The sequence below is a fragment of the Phocoena phocoena genome, chromosome 18, assembly GCF_963924675.1.
Source record: "Phocoena phocoena chromosome 18, mPhoPho1.1, whole genome shotgun sequence".
Lineage (NCBI taxonomy): Eukaryota > Metazoa > Chordata > Mammalia > Artiodactyla > Phocoenidae > Phocoena > Phocoena phocoena.
Genome location: NC_089236.1, coordinates 34,690,117 through 34,705,207, shown reverse-complemented (window position 1 = coordinate 34,705,207; position 15,091 = coordinate 34,690,117).

Sequence of the window (15,091 nt, the reverse complement as noted above, 5' to 3'; positions counted from 1 at the left end):
AGAAAGGGAAATTTCTCCCAGCAGCCACAGAAGCAGCGGATTAAAGCTCCACAATCAACTTGATATACCCTGCATCTGTGGAATACCTGAATAGACAAGGAATGATCCCAAATTGAAGAGGTGGACTTTAGGAGCGAGATCTATGATTTTTTTCCCTTTTCCTCTTTTTGTGAATGTGTACGTGCATGCTTCTGTGTGAGATCTTGTCTGTATACTCTTGCTTCCACCATTTGTCCTAGGGCTCTATCCGTCCATGATTTTTTTTAAAAAAATTCTTTTTCTTAATAATTAAGTTTAATTGTAATAACTTTATTATACTTTACCTTCGTTCTTTCTTTCTTTCCTTCCTGCCTTCCCTCCTTTAGACAACGAATCACCCCAAATTGAGGAGGTGGTCTCTGAGAGCAAGATTTATGATTTTTCCCCCTTTACCTCTTTTTGTGAAGGTGTATGTGTATGCTTCTGTGTAAGATTTTCTCTGTATAGCTTTGCTTCCAACATTTGTCCTAAGGTTCTATCCGTCCCTTTTTTATTTTTTTCTAAATATTTTTTAATTCAATAACTATATTATACTTTATTTTATTTTTACTGTATCATCTTTCTTTCTGTCTTTTATCCTTCTTACCCTCCTTCCTTCCTTCCTCCCTCCCTCCCTCCCTCCCTCCTTTCTTTCCTTCTTTGCTTCTTTCTTCCTTCCTTCCTTTCCTCCTTTCCTTCTTTCTTTACTCATACTTCTACTAATTCTCTCTACTTTTTCTCCCTTTTATTCTGAGCCGTGTGGATGAAAGGCTCTTGGTGCTCCAGCCAGGAGTCAGGGCTCTGCCTCTGAGGTAGGAGAGCCAACTTCAGGACACTGGTCAACAAGAGACCTCCCAGCTCCACATAATATTAAACGGTGGAAATCTCCCAGAGACCTCCATCTTAACACCAGCACCCAGCTTCACTCAACGACCAGCAAGCCACAGTGCTGGACAACCTATGCCAAACAACTAGCAAAACAGGAACACAACCCCACCCATTAGCAGAGAGGCTGCCTAAAATCATAATAAGGCCACAGACACCCCAAAACACACCACCAGACGTGAATCTGCCCACTAGAGAGACAAGATCCAGCCTCATCCAGCACAACACAGGCACTAGTCCCCTCCACCAGGAAGCCTACACAACCCACTGAAACAACCTTAGCCACTGGAGACAGACATCAAAAACAACGGGAAATACGAAAGTGCAGCCTGCAAAAAGGAGACCCCAAACACAGTAAGATAAGCAAAATGAGAAGACAGAAAAACACACAGCAGATGAAGGAGCAAGATAAAAACCCACCAGACCTAACAAATGAAGAGGAAATAGGCAATCTACCTGAAAAAGAATTCAGAATAATGATAGTAAGGATGATCCGAAATCTTGGAAGTAGAATGGACAAAATGCAAGAAACAGTTAACAAGGACTTCCAAGAACTAAAGATGAAACAAGCAACGATGAACAGCGCAATAAATGAAATTAAAACCACTCTAGATAGGATCAATAGCAGAATAACTGAGGCAGAAGAACGGATAAGTGACCTGGAAGATAAAGTAGTGGAAATAACTACTGCAGAGCAGAATAAAGAAAAAAGAATGAAAAGAACTGAGGACAGTCTCAGAGACCTCTGGGACAACATGAAACGCACCAACATTCGAATTATAGGGGTTCCAGAAGAAGAAGAAAGAAAGAAAGGGACTGAGAAAATACTTGAAGAGATTATAGTTGAAAACTTCCCTAATATGGGAAAGGAAATAGTTAATCAAGTCCAGGAAGCACAGAGAGTCCCATACAGGATAAATACAAGGAGAAACACGCCAAGACACATATTAATCAAACTGTCAAAAATTAAATACAAAGAAAGCATATTAAAAGCAGCAAAGGAAAAACAACAAATAACACACAAGGGAATCCCCATAAGGTTAACAGCTGATCTCTCAGCAGAAACCCTACAAGCCAGAAGGGAGTGGCAGGACATATTGAAAGTGATGAAGGAGAAAAGCCTGCAACCAAGACTACTCTACCCAGCAAGGATCTCATTCACATTTGATGGAGAAATTAAAACCTTTACAGACAAGCAAAAGCTGAGAGAGTTCAGCACCACCAAACCAGCTTTACAACAAATGCTAAAGGAACTTCTCTAGACACGAAACACAAGAGAAGGAAACGACCTATAGTAGCGAACCCAAAACAATATAGAAAATGGGAATAGGAACACACATATCGATAATTACCTTAAATGTAAATGGACTAAATGCTCCCACCAAAAGACACAGATTGGCTGAATGGATACAAAAACAAGACCCTTATATATGCTGTCTACAAGAGACCCACTTCAGAACTAGAGACACATACAGACTGAAAGTAAGGGGATGGAAAAAGATATTCCATGCAAATGGAAACCAAAAGAAAGCTGGAGTAGCAATTCTCATATCAGACAAAATAGACTTTAAAATAAGGACTATTAAAAGGGACAAAGAAGGACACTACATAATGATCAAGGGATCGATTCAAGAAGAAGATATAACAATTGTAAATATTTATGCACCCAACATAGGAGCACCTCAATACATAAGGCAAATACTAACAGCCATAAAAGGGGAGATCAACAGTAAAACATTCATAGTAGGGGACTTTAACACCCCACTTTCACCCATGGACAGATCATCCAAAATGAAAATAAATAAGGAAACACAAGCTTTAAATGATACATTAGACAAGATGGACTTAATTGATATTTATAGGACACTCCATCCAAAAACAACAGAATACACATTTTTCTCAAGTGCTCATGGAACATTCTCCAGGATAGATCATATCTTGGGTCACAAATCAAGCCTTGGTAAATTTAAGAAAACTTAAATTGTATCAAGTATCTTTTCTGACCACAACGCCATGAGACTAGATATCAATTACAGGAAAAGATCTGTAAAAAATACAAACACATGGAGGCTAAACAATACACTACTTAATAATGAAGTGATCACTGAAGAAATCAAAGAGGAAATAAAAAAATACCTAGAAACAAATGACAATAGAGACACAACGACCCAAAACCTATGGGATGCAGCAAAAGCAGTTCTAAGGGGGAAGTTTATAGCAATACAAGCCCACCTTAAGAAGCAGGAAACATCTCGAATAAACAACCTAACCTTGCACCTCAAGCAATTAGAGAAAGAAGAACAAAAAAGCCCCAAAGCTAGCAGAAGGAAAGAAATCATAAAAATCAGATCAGAAATAAATGAAAAAGAAATGAAGGAGACGATAGCAAAGATCAATAAAACTAAAAGCTGGTTCTTTGAGAAGATATACAAAATAGATAAACCGCTAGCCAGACTCATCAAGAAAAAAAGGGAGAAGACTCAAATCAATAGAATTAGAAATGAAAAAGGAGAAGTAACAACTGACACTGCAGAAATAAAAAAAATCATGAGAGATTACTACAAGCAACTCTATGCCAATAAAATGGACAATCTGGAAGAAATGGACAAATTCTTAGAAATGCACAACCTGCCAAGACTGAATCAGGAAGAAATAGAAAATATGAACAGGCCAATCACAAGCACTGAAATTGAAACTGTGATTAAAAACCTTCCAACAAACAAAAGCCCAGGACCAGATGGCTTCACAGGTGAATTCTATCAAACGTTTAGAGAAGAGCTAACACCTATCCTTCTCGAACTCTTCCAAAATATAGCAGAGGGAGGAACACTCCCAAATTCCTTCTATGAGGCCACCATCACCTTGATACCAAAACCAGACAAGGATGTCACAAAGAAAGAAAACTACAGGCCAATATCGCTGATGAACATAGATGCAAAAATCCTCAACAAAATACTAGCAAACAGAATCCAACAGCACATTAAAAGGATCATACACCATGATCAAGTGGGGTTTATTCCAGGAATGCAAGGATTCTTCAATATACGCAAATCTATCAATGTGATAAACCATATTAACAAATTGAAGGAGAAAAACCATATGATCATCTCAATAGATGCAGAGAAAGCTTTTGACAAAATTCAACACCCATTTATGATAAAAACCCTCCAGAAAGTAGGCATAGAGGGAACTTTCCTCAACATAATAAAGGCCATATATGACAAGCCCACAGCAAACATCATCCTCAATGGTGAAAAACTGAAAGCATTTCCACTAAGATCAGGAACAAGACAAGGTTGCCCACTCTCACCACTCTTATTCAACATAGTTTTGGAAGTTTTAGCCACAGCAATCAGAGAAGAAAAGGAAATAAAAGGAATCCAAATCGGAAAAGAAGAAGTAAAGCTGTCACTGTTTGCAGACGACATGATACTATACATAGAGAATCCTAAAGATGCTACCAGAAAACTACTAGAGCTAATCAATGAATTTGGTAAAGTAGCAGGATACAAAATTAATGCACAGAAATCTCTGGCATTCCTATATACTAATGATGAAAAATCTGAAAGTGAAATCAAGAAAACACTCTCATTTACCATTACAACAAAAAGAATAAAATATCTAGGAATAAACCTACCTAAGGAGACGAAAGACCTGTATGCAGAAAATTATAAGACACTGATGAAAGAAATTAAAGATGATACAAATAGATGGAGAGATATACCATGTTCTTGGATGGGAAGAATCAACATTGTGAAAATGACTCTACTACCCAAAGCAATCTACAGATTCAATGCAATCCCTATCAAACTACCACTGGCATTTTTCACAGAACTAGAACAAAAAATTTCGCAATTTGTATGGAAACACAAAAGACCCCGAATAGCCAAAGCAATCTTGAGAACGAAAAAAGGAGCTGGAGGAATAAGGCTCCCTGACTTCAGACTATATTACAAAGCAACAGTAATCAAGACAGTATGGTACTGGCACAAAAACAGAAAGATAGATCAGTGGAACAGGATAGAAAGCCCAGAGATAAACCCACGCACATATGGACACCTTATCTTTGATAAAGGAGGCAGGAATGTACAGTGGAGAAAGGACAGCCTCTTCAATAAATGGTGCTGGGAAAACTGGACAGCTACATGTAAAAGTATGAGATTAGATCACTCCCTAACACCATACACAAAAATAAGCTCAAAATGGATTAAAGGCCTAAATGTAAGGCCAGAAACTATCAAACTCTTAGAAGAAAACATAGGAAGAACACTCTATGACATAAATCACAGCAAGATCCTTTCTGACCCACCTCCTAGAGTAATGGAAATAAAAACAAAAATAAACAAATGGGACCTAATGAAACTTCAAAGCTTTTGCACAGCAAAGGAAACCATAATCAAGACCAAAAGACAACCCTCAGAATGGGAGAAAACATTTGCAAATGAAGCAACTGACAAAGGATTAATCTCCAAAATTTACAAGCAGCTCATGCAGCTCAATAACAAAAAAACAAACAACCCCATCCAAAAATGGGCAGAAGACCTAAATAGACATTTCTCCAAAGAAGATATACAGAATGCCAACAAACACATTAAAGAATGCTCAACATCATTAATCATTAGAGAAATGCAAATCAAAACTACAATGAGATATCATCTCACACCAGTCAGAATGGCCATCATCAAAAAATCTAGAAACAATAAATGCTGGAGAGGGTGTGGAGAAAAGGGGACATTCTTGCACTGCTGGTGGGAATGTGAAATGGTTCAGCCACTATGGAGAACAGTATGGAGGTTCCTTAAAAAACTACAAATAGAATTACCATATGACCCAGCAATCCCACTACTGGGCATATACCCTGAGAAAACCAAAATTCAAAAAGAGTCATGTACCAAAATGTTCATTGCAGCTCTATTTACAATAGCCCGGAGATGGAAACAACCTAAGCGCCCATCATCGGATGAATGGAAAAAGAAGATGTGGCACATATACACAATGGAATATTACTCAGCCTTAAAAAGAAATGAAATTGAGCTATTTGTAATGAGATGGATAGACCTAGAGTCTGTCATACAGAGTGAAGTAAGTCAGAAAGAAAAAGACAAATACCGTATGCTAACACATATATATGGAATTTAAGGGAAAAAAATGTCATGAAGAACCTAGGGGTAAGACAGGAATAAAGACGCAGACCTACTGGAGAACAGACTTGAGGATATGGGGAGGGGGAAGGGTGAGTTTTGACAGGGCGAGAGAGAGTCATGGACATATACACACTAACAAACGTAGTAAGGTAGAGAGCTAGGGGGAAGCAGCCGCAAGGCACAGGGATATTAGCTCGGTGCTTTGTGACAGCCTGGAAGGGTGGGATGGGGAGAGTGGGAGGGAAGGAGACGCAAGAGGGAAGAGATATGGGAACATATGTATATGTATAGCTGATTCACTTTGTTATAAAGCAGAAACTAAGGCACCATTGTAAAGCAATTATACCCCAATAAAGATGTTTAAAAAAAAAAAAAAAAAACACCACAAAGTTTTCCTATAATTTTCCAAGTTGCTTTTTATTGATTCAGTATTCACTTCTTTCCTGTTAACCATTGACTATTTTCCATGATTCTGACAAAATTTGGGTTTGACAGTTTCTGCTAGTTTTTCAATGTTTCTGTGGAGAAACAGGAGTTTGGAGCCCTCAGTTTATATGTTGCACAGTTTTGCAGACCTAAACAGTTTATATTCAAATACAGTAAACATAATTTTCTTATTATTTTCCAAAATCAATTAAAATTATTAGGTTCAATATCATTTCCACCTGCTCTGGAAATTTTCTCACCACTTTTTTAAGGCTCCACTAATAGCAGCTCACTATTTTTTGTAACCGTTTATCCTGCTGCTTTCTGGTATCTGCCTATAGCTCAGGCCCAAAGCCAATATCACATATTTCAGGTTTTTCTTATGGCAACACCCTAATAATAGCACAACTTTTTCTGGTCTATTAGCATTTGCTGCATAAAAAAAATAATCTTAAAATTCAATGGCTTAAAAGGAGATACATTTGCTTAATCACAATGTTGTAAGATAGCAGTTTGAGTTGGACATGGGTGAATAGTTCTTTGGTCTCAGCTGGGTTCCTTTAAGTATTTGCAATCAACTTCTTGGCAGTATTATGCTTGCCTCAACAGTGGAATTACATCAGCTGTTCATCATTTCTTATCATCTCACAGGCTTATCAGAGCTGGATCACATGGCTGCTGTGTTCCAAGAGCAGAAGAGTAGAAGTTGCAAAGCCATTTTCGTTCTGGGCTTGTAACTCATGCAATGTCATTTCTATTTCATCCTGTCAATAAAAGGTTAGAGTGGATAAACTGACTGCATCTTAATGAGTGCAGATGCACAATTTGTACTCTACGGGAAATCTACCAAATCTATGTGGATTTGTTTCTCAATTTGTACTCTATGGGAAATCTACCAAATCTATGTGGATTTGTTTCTCTTTCCTTAGTTTCTCTAATTTTGGTAACTAGCATCCTTTCATTCTTAATTTAGAGATATATATTACTTTCTCTATTAGTAATTAGTATTACACCCTCTTCACTCTGGTTCTAACTTTGTTTCTTGCAGGACATTTTAAAACAATATTCTGATTAGAGAATTAGCATTACTGGCTATTTTGAAGTTATATATTTTCATATCCACAATATTACAAAAACTTTATATAATCATGCATATGATTATAGATTCTGTCAAATTTAAAATTTTAAAAATTAGATAGTCTACATAAATTTAAAATTTTAATATACTTTCAAAATATTGAAAATCACATTTGATCATGCTTTTCTGTCAAAATTACTTTTGCTCCATTATTTTGAATAATAATCTCATCATTGTTTTCTAATCTTTTATTTTTACTTCTACTTATATTAGCAAATTACCTTATTGTGTAACTGAGGAGCTAGTTCCTTGTTTGGTTTAGTAATAGTCATTAAAAATACTTACAAAATTATATATAATATGTGTGTGTGCTCATGTGTACACATTAGATTGTTTCATAAATAATGGACTAAAGTAATTAAATGCAATATCTAACTGTATCTACAGTTTTTGAAGCTGTGGAGGCAACATAAAATCAATGATTAGGAAATTTCATACTCAATGAATTTTTCAAACAATGCCATTTTCTATTTATTTATTTATTTAACACCTTTATAGGAGTATAATTGCTTTACAATGTTGTGTTACTTTCTGCTGTATAACAAAGTTAATCAGCTATATGTATACATATATCCCAATATACTCTCTGTCTTCCGTCTCCCTCCCACCCTCCCTATCCTACCCCTCCAGGTGGGCACAAAGCACTGAACTGATCTCCCTGTGCAATTCACCTGCTTCCCACTAGATATCTATTTTACATTTTGTAGGGTATATATGTCAATGCTACTTGCTCACTTCGTCCCAGCTTACAATTCCCCCTCCCTGGGTCCTCAAGTCCATTCTCTATCTCTGCATCTGTATTCCTGCCCTGCCCCTAAGTTTGTCAGAGGTTTTTTTTTTATTTTTAGACACCATATATATGTGTTAGCATATAGTATTTGTTTTTCTCTTTCTGACATACTTCATTCTGTATGATAGACTCTAGGTCCATCCTCCTCACTACAGATAACTCAATTTCATTTCTTTTTATGCCTTAGTACTATCCATTTTATATATGTGCCACATCTTTACCCATTCATCTGTTGATGGACACTTTGGTTGTTTCCATGTCCTGGTTATTGTAAATAGTGCTGCAGTGAACATTGTGGTACATGACTCTTTTTGAATTATGGTTTTCTCAGGGTATATGCCCAGTAGTGAGATTGCTGGGTAATATGGTAGTTCTATTTTTAGTTTTATAAGGAACCTCCATACTGTTCTGCATAGAGGCTGTAACAATTTACATTCCCACCGACAGTGCAAGAGGGTTCCCTTTTCTCCAAAGCTCTTCCAGCATTTATTGTTTGTTGAGTTTTTGATGATGGCCATTCTGACACTTCTCTAATGATTGATGATGTGGAGCATCCTTTCATGTGTTTGTTGGCAATCTGTATATCTTTTTTGGAAAGATATCTACTTATGTATTCAGCCCATTTTTGGGCTGCGTTGTTTGCTTTTTTGATATTGAGCTGCATGAGCTGCTTGTATATTTTGGAGATTAATCTTTTGTCAGTTGCTTCCTTTGCTAATAGTTTCTCCCATTCTGAGGGTTGCCTTTTTGTCTTGTTTATGGTTTCCTTTGCAGTGCAAAAGCTTTTAGGTTTCATTAGGTTCCATGTATTTATTTTTGTTTTTATTTCCATTTCTGTATGAGGTGAGTCAAAAAGGATTTTGCTGTGATTTATATAATAGAGTGTTCTGCCTATGTTTTCTTCTAAGAGTTTTATAGTGTCTGGCCGTACATTTAGGTTTTAATATATTTTGAGTTTAGTTTTGTATACAGTGTTAGGGAGTGTTCTAATTTCATTCATTTACCTGTAGCTGTCCAGTTTTCCCAGCACCATTCATTGAAGAGGTTGTCTTTTCTCCACTGTATATTCTTGCCTCCTTTATCAAAGATAAGGTGACCATAAGTGCGTGGGTTTATCTCTGGGCTTTCTATCCTATTCCATTGATCTATATTTCTTTTTTGTGCCAGTACCATACTGTCTTGTTTATTTTAGCTTTGGAGTATAGTCTGGAGTCAGGTAGCCTGATTCTCCCTGCTTCATTTTTCTTTCTCAAGATTGCTTTGGCTCTTTGGTGTCCTTTGTGTTTCCATACAAATTGTGAAATTTTTTGTTCTAGTTCTGTGAAAAATGCCATTGGTAATTTGATAGGGATTGCACTGAATCCGTAGATTGCTTTGGGTAGTATAGTCATTTTCACAATGTTGATTCTTCCAATCCAATAACATGGTATATGTCTCCATCAGTTTGTAACATCTTTAATTTATTTCATCAGTGTTTTATAGTTTTCTTCATACAGGTCTTTTGTCTCCTTAGGTAGGTTTATTCCTATGTATTTTATTCTTTTTGTTGCAGTGGTAAATGGGAGTGTTTCCTTAGTTTCTCTTTCAGATTTTTCATCATTCATGTATAGGAATGCAAGAGAGTTTTGTATATTAATTTTGTGTCCTCCTACTTTATCAAATTCATTGATTGGCTCTAGTAGTTTTCTAGTAGCATCTTTAGGATTCTCTATGTATAGTACCACGTGATCTGCAAACAGTGACTGCTTTACTTCTTTTCTGATTTGGATTCCTTTTATTTCTTTTTTTTGTCTGATTGCTGTGGGGTAAAACTTCCAAAACTATGTTGAAACTATGGTGACAATAGGCAACCTTTCTTGTTCCTGATCTTAGAGGAAATGGTTTCATTTTTTCAATGTATAGAGCGATGTTGGCTGTGGGTTTGTCATATATGGCCTTTATTATTTTCAGATAGTTTCCCTCTTTTCCCACTTTCTGGAGAGTTTTTATCGTAAATGGATGCTGAGTTTTGTCAAAAGATTTTTCTCCATCTATTGAGATGATCATATGGTTTTTATCCATCAGTTTGTTAATATAGTGTATCACATTGATTGATTTACATATATTGAAGAATCCTTGCATTCCTGGGATAAACCCCACTTGATCATGATGTGTGATTCTTTTAATGTGCTGTTGGATTCTGTTTGCTAGTATTTTGTTAAGGATTTTTGCATCTATGTTTATCAGTTACATTGGCCTGTAGTTTTCTTTTTTTGTGACATCATTATCTAGTTTTGGTATCAGGGTGATGGTGACATCGTAAAATGAGTTTTGAAGTGTTTCTCCTCTGAAATATTTTGGGAGAGTTTGAGATTGATAGGTGTTAGCTCTCCTCTAAATGTTTGATAGAATTTTCCTGTGAAGTCATCTGGTCCTGGGCTGTTGTTTGTTGGAAGATTTTTAATCACAGTTTCTGTTTCAGTGATTGTAATTGGTCTGTTAATATTTTCTATTTCTTCCTGGTTCAGATGGAAGGTTGTGCTTTTCTAAGAATTTGTTGATTTCTTCCAGGTTGTCAATTTTATTGGCATATAGTTGCTTGTAGTAATCTGTCATAATCCTTTGTATTTCTGCAGTGTCAGTTGTTGTTTCTCCTTCTTCATTTCTAAATCTGCTGTTTTGAGTCTTCTCCCTTTTTTGCCTCATGAGTCTGGCTAATGGTTTATCATTTTTTTTATCTTCTCAAAGAACCAGCTTTTAGTTTTATAGATCTTTGCTATTGTTTCCTTCATTTCTTTTGCATTTATTTCTGATCTGGTCTTTATGGTTTCTTTCCTTCTGCTAACTTTGGGGTTTTGTTTTGTTTTGTTTTTCTTTCTCCTATTGCTTTAGCTGTAAATTTAGGTTGTTTATTTTAAAAGTTTCTTGTTTCTTGAGGTAGGATTGTATTGCTACTAACTTCCATCTTAGACTGCTTTTGCTGCATGCCATAGGATTTTGGTTGTTGTGTTTTCATTGTCATTTGTTTCTAGGTAGTTTTTTGATTTCCTCTTTGATTTGTTCAGTGATCTCTTGGTTATTTATTAGCATATTGTCTCATCTCCATGTTTGTGTAATTTTTACAGTTTTTTTTCCTCCTATAATTGATATCCAGTCTCATAGAATTGTGGTCAGAAAAGATATTTGATACAATTTCAATTTTCTTAAATTTATCTAGGTTTGATTTGTGACCCAGGATACGATCTATACTGGACAATGTTCTATGTGCACTTGAGAAGAATATGTATTCTGTTGTTTTGGATGGAATGTCCTATAAATATCATTAAGTATATCTGGTCTAATGTGTCTTTTAAAGCTTGTGTTTCCTCATTTATTTTCATTTTGGATGATCTGTCCACTGGTGCAATTGGGGTGTCAATGTCCCCTAATATTTTTCTGTTACTGTTGATTTCCCCTTTTATGTCTGTTTGCAGTTGCCTTGTGTATTGAAGTGCTCCCATATTTGGTGTATAAATATTTATAATTGTTTAATCATCTTCCTGGATTGATACCTTGATTTTTATGTAGTGTCCTTCATTGTCTCTTGTAAAAGTCTTTATGTTAAAGTGTATTTTGTCTGATATGAGAATTGCTACTCCAGTTTTCTTTTGATTTCCTTTTGCATGGAATATATTTTACCATTCCCTCATTTTCAGTCTGTATGTGTCCCTAGGTCTAAAGTGGGACTCTTCTAGATAGCATGTGTAATGGGTCTTGTTTTAGTATCCATTCAGCCAGTTTTTGTCTTTTTGATGGAACATTTGATCCATTTACATTTAAAGTAATTATCGATCTGTATGTTCCTATTATCTTATTCATAATTGTTTTGGGTTTGTTATTGTAGGTCTTTTCTTTCTCTTGTGTTTCCTACCTAGAGAAGTTCCTTTAGCATTTGTTGTAAAGCTGATTTGGTGGTGCTGAATTCCCTTAGCTTTTGCCTGTCTGTAAAGGTTTTAATTTCTCCATCAAATCTGAATGAGATCCTTGCTGGGTAGAGTAATCTTGTTTGTAGGTTTTTTTTCCTTCATCACTTTAAATATATCCTGCCACCCCCTTCTGGGTTACAGAGTTTCCCCTGAAAGATCAGCTGTTAAGCTTATGGGGATTCCCTTGTATGTTATTTATTGTTTTTCCCTTGTTGCTTTTAATATTTTTCTTTGTATTTAATTTTTGATAATTTGATTAATATGTGTCTTGATGATAAATCTCCTTGGATTTATCCTGTATGGGACTCTCTATGCTTCCTGGACCTGATTGACTATTTCTTTTCCCATGTTTGGGAAATTTTGAAGTACATCTCTTCAAATATTTTCTCAGGCACTTTCTTTTTCTATTCTTCTTCTGAGACCCCTATAATTCGAATGTCAGTGTGTTTAATGTTGTCCCAGATGTTTCTGAGACTCTTCTCAATTTTTTTCATTCTTGTTTCTTTAATCTGCTCTGTGACACTTATTTCCACAATTTTTTCTTCCAGTCACTTATTTATTCTTCTGCCTCAGTTATTCTGTTACTGATTCCTTCCAGAGTATTTTTAATTTTATTTATTGTGGTGTTCATCATTATTCATTTGCTCTTTAGTTCTTCTAGGTCCTTGTTAAACATTTCTTATTTTCTCCATTTTGTTTCCATGATTTTGGATCATATTTACTATCATAACTCTGAATTTTTTTCAGTTAGACTGCCTATTTCCTCTTCATTTGTTTGGTGTGGTGAGTTTTACCTTGCTCCTTCATCTGCTGTACATTTCTCTGTCATCTCATTTTGTTTAACTTCCTCTGTTTGTGGTCTCCTTTTTACAGGCTTCCATTTTGTAGTTCTCATTGTTTTTGGTGCCTGACCCCAGTGGGTGAGGTTGTTTCATTGGCTTGTATAGGGGTCCTGGTGGAGGGAACTTGTACCTGTGTTCTGGTGGGTGGGCCTGAATTTTGTCTCTCTGTTTGGCAGCACCATGTCTGGTGGTGTGTTTTGGGGTATCTGTGAACTTAGTATGACTTTAGGCAGCCTCTCTGCTAATGGGTGGGGTGTGTTCTTCTTTTGCTGGTTGTTTGCCATGTGGCGCCCAGCATCAGAGCTTGCTGTACTTTGGGTGGAGTTGGGTCATAGCATCGAGATGATGATCTCTGGGAGACCTTTTGCTGACTGATTTTATGTGGGGCTGAGAGGTGGTCCAATGTCCTGAACTTGACTCTTCCACCTCAGAAGCTCAGGCCTGACACCAGGACGGATGACCAAGACCCTGTCAGCCACACGGCTCTAAATAGGGGTAAAGTACCTCCCTCAGAGTGCTGTTGGGCAGAAGAAGTGAAATCATCTTTGCCATTTTACCAGATCAAGTCTGATATCTGGTAGCTAAGCAATCCATTCCACCTGTTCCTAGGATGTGCTTGCCTATTCCTGGTCATAGGAAGATGATGCAATCATAGTATTACCCTATGGAAATTGCATTTAAAATATGACTGAATGAAGTGTAGAGGTTTCCATGTTGCAAAATCCAATCTGTCATTTTATCCTCTATAAGGTCCTCTGGTTACTTCCATCCTTGAACTATGAGCCCTAAGTGCAAATTTCATGAGGCCGACCTCAGATAATAGTTCCCATTTCAGTTGAGCTGAATCTGCTAAATTTTCACTGCAAACTTTATGCTGTTGTACCTCCTACTCCACCTCCCCAGCCATACACGCACAGAGGAAGCATACTGCTCTCTACAGCCTGGCTACTCAATGCCATTTTCTTAATGCCAGACAAACAGACAGAGAAACTATTTATGAATACCAGTGCATACACTATACTTTGTTGATGATCACAGGGGTTTGAATAAAGGTTTTAGAAAAATAATGTTGAAGCTATATTATTAGCCACCTTTTTGTGCTCATCCACTGTAGTAGTGTTAGGACATACACATACTATTATCTCTATTTATCATTTGTAACATAAATATAAAATGAAGTCTGTATATCAGTTTTCTATTCCATCAAATTCTACCAAAAAAGTAAATGTTAGAATATTGCATTTGGTTGAATTGTTTGTATGACTTCACATATTTTGATGAAAAATATTATAAGAATCCAAACAGCAAAATACTAATCAAAATAAATTGCTAGTTATTTTTAATTTATAAGTTCATCTCTCATAGAATACATCTATTCTATTTAGTTAGCATACAGTGGAAATTCATAGGTAAGAATAAAGTAGATGTTTCAGTTAAGGAACATATGACAAGTATGTGGCTTGTTAGAATTTAGTTTTTTTAAAAAATAACATGTAAAACCTAATATAAAATAAAGCTCAATAATTACTTGAAATTATTTTTATTAAATAAATACATTGAAAATATTGACAAATAATATGGAAAATTGAAGAAACACAAGTAACAAAATTTCAAATATCTAAAGTTAATAACTGTTAAGATGCTTTCTTTCATTCTGGTATTTTTCCTATAAATATAGTTTATATAATTGTAATAATAAGATATTTTATAATTTTGTATCTTGATCTTTTTTATCAAACATTATAATTGAAGCATGTTTTAAATGTGATAAATATGTACACAACATTTTATGAGTTACATAATATTCATCTAATTAATGTTCTATATTTTTTTGTGGCATTTAGTTATTAATGATGAAGATAATTAATTTTTAATGGGTGATATTATTATATTTTTAGCTCTAA